This window comes from Schistocerca americana, chromosome 9 (assembly GCF_021461395.2).
Source record: "Schistocerca americana isolate TAMUIC-IGC-003095 chromosome 9, iqSchAmer2.1, whole genome shotgun sequence".
Classification (NCBI taxonomy): domain Eukaryota; kingdom Metazoa; phylum Arthropoda; class Insecta; order Orthoptera; family Acrididae; genus Schistocerca; species Schistocerca americana.
This window is the reverse complement of record NC_060127.1, coordinates 93,832,477-93,835,178: the sequence shown is the minus strand read 5'-3', so window position 1 is coordinate 93,835,178 and position 2,702 is coordinate 93,832,477. Positions and strand designations below refer to the sequence as shown.

Genomic DNA, 2,702 nt, shown 5'->3' with positions numbered 1-2,702 from the left:
ACTTCCTTACCCACTCTTGACATAATCCGGGCATGTTCTCAGTTTCTAATGACCTCGATTTCGACAGTACGTTAAACCCAATTTTCCTTCCTTTCCTTTTCTTAAATCCTATTCTAAATTTTTCATTGGTTTCCTTTACTGTTTACCCAATGCAGTGAGTGAACAACACGGGGGATAGGCTACAACCCGGTCTCACTCCCATCTCAACCACTGTTTCCCTTCCACGCCCAGCGACTCTTATAACTGCCATCTGCTTCCTGTACACGTCGGAAACGGCCTTTCTGTCCCCGTATTTTAGTCCTACTTCCTTCAGAATTTCAAAGAGATTATTCCAGTCAGCAGTACCAAACGCTTTCTCTAAGTCTACAAATGATACGAAAGGTAGTTTTGCCTTTCCTCATCCTATTTTGTAAGAGATGACGTAGGATCATAATTGCCTCAGATGTTCCTACATTTCTTCGGAATCCAGACTAATCTTACACGATGTTGACACCTACCATTTTTCCGGTCATCTATAAAGAATTCCTGTTGGTACTTTGTAGCCATGACTTATTAAACTGATAGCTCGGTAATATTCACACCTGTGAACGCCTGCTTTCTTTGGAATTGGAATTATTGTCTTCTTCCAGAAATATGAAGCTATTTCGCCTATCTCATACATCCTGTACACCAGGTGGAAGAGTCTCTTCATGGATAACTCTCCGAAGGATGCCACTAGTTCTGTAGAAATATCGTCTACTTCCAGAAACTTGTTTCGACTTCAGTGTTCTGGCAAATTCTTCTCGCAGTATCATATCCCCCACCTCATTTTCGTCTACCACCTCTTCCATTTCTGTAATATTGCGTTCAAGTACATATCTCTTGTATAGCTCTATATACTCCTTCCGCCTTTCAGCTTTCCCTTCTTTGTTAAGAAATGGATTTCCATCTGAGTTTTAATATTCATACAGCTGTTTCCGTTTTCTTGAAAAAGCCTCTTTAGTTTTTTTGTATGATATCTACCTTTCTCCTAGTGATATATGCTTCTAAATCCCCATATTAAACATCTAGTTGTTCTTGCTTAGCTATTTTGCAGTTTCCTGTCAATCTCATTTTTTAGACGTTAGTATGCCCTTTTGCCTGTTTCATGTAGCCCATTTTTATATTTTCTCCTTTCATCGATTAAATTCAATACCTGCTGTGTTATCCAAGGCTTTCTACAGGACCTAGTGTTTTTATCTATTTGATTTCCTGCTGCCTTCACTATTTTATCCCTCTAAAGCCGCGAACCATGAACCTTTCCTTCCTACAACGAAATTGGAGGGGTATCTGTTGAGAGGTCAGACAAACGTGTGGTTCCTGAAGAGGATCAGCAACCTCTTCGGCAATTGCAGGCACAACTCTCTGAATGACTGATCTCGCTTTATAGATTCAACCAAAGCGGCCTTGTTGTGCTGGTACTGCGAGCAGTTGAAAGCAATGAGAAACTACGTCCGTATTTTTTCCCTAGGGCATGCAGCTCTACTGTTCGGTTAAAGACGATGGCATCCTCTTGAGTGAAATATTCCAGAGGTAAAATAGATCCCATACGGATCTCCTCGTGGGGACGACTCAGGAATATGTCGTCATCAGGAGAAACAAAACTGGCGTTCTACGGATCGGAGTGTGGAATATTAGGTACCTCTTTCGGGCAGGTAGGTTAGAGCATTATAAAAGGGGAATGGATAAGATAAAGTTTGATATAGTGGGAATTAATGAAGTTCGGCAGCAGCAGGAGCAGGGCTTCTGGTCAGGGGAATAAAATTAAAACTAAACTCCTCCCACACAGGCCATGAAGTCCCAAAGGAACCGACTGGCGCCGTGTGATCCTCAGCCCACACGCGTCACTGGATGCGGATATGGAGGGGCATGTGGTCAGCACACCGCTCTCCCCGCCGTATGTCAGTTTCCGAGTCCAGAGCCGCTACTTCTCAATCAAGTAGCTCCTCAGTTTGCCTTACAAGTTCTGAGTGCACCCCGCCTGCCAACGACGCTCGGCAGACCGGATGGTCACCCATCCAAGTGCTAGCCTAGCCCGACAGTACTTAACTTCAGTGATATGACGGGAACCGGTGTTACCACTGTGGCAAGGCCGTTGGCGGTCAGGAGAATATGGGGTTAGAAATATAAAATCAAATAGGGTTAACGAAAGAGTAGGTTCAATAATGAATAAGAAAACAGGAATGTGAGTAAGCTACTATGAAGAGCACAGTGAACGCACTATCGTAGCCAGTTCAGACATGAAGCCAACATCCCCCACTGTAGTGTAAGTTTATAAGCCAACTTCTGGTAGCTCCATAGATGACGAAGAGAATGAAGAAATATATGACTAGATAAATGAAATTATTAAGATAAAGTAAATTAAATTCCGTCCGAATAGGTCTTGGAAGGCCCAGCGTTACCGACCGACCACCGTTTGATCCTCAGCCGATAGGCCCCACTGGATGCGTCCGTGGAGGGTCATGTGGTCAGCACATCGCTGTTCTGGATGGTATGTTTTCTTGATGGGAGTCGCTACTTCTCAGTCAAGTAGCTCCTCAATTGGCCCCACAAGGGCTGAGTACATTCTGCTTGCGAACAGTGCTTGACAGATTCAGACGGTCAGCCATCCAATTACTGGCTAGGACGAGCGGGTAATTTTACGGGAACCGTGTCACCACTGTGGCAAGGCCGTCGGCATTGCG

General features: G+C 44.2%; 1 pseudogene; it reads right to left on the bottom strand.

Moving 5' to 3' along the window:
- Nucleotides 1-2,000: 2,000 nt before the first annotated feature.
- LOC124551599 lies at nucleotides 2,001-2,118 on the bottom strand (annotated as a pseudogene).
- Nucleotides 2,119-2,702: the final 584 nt, after the last annotated feature.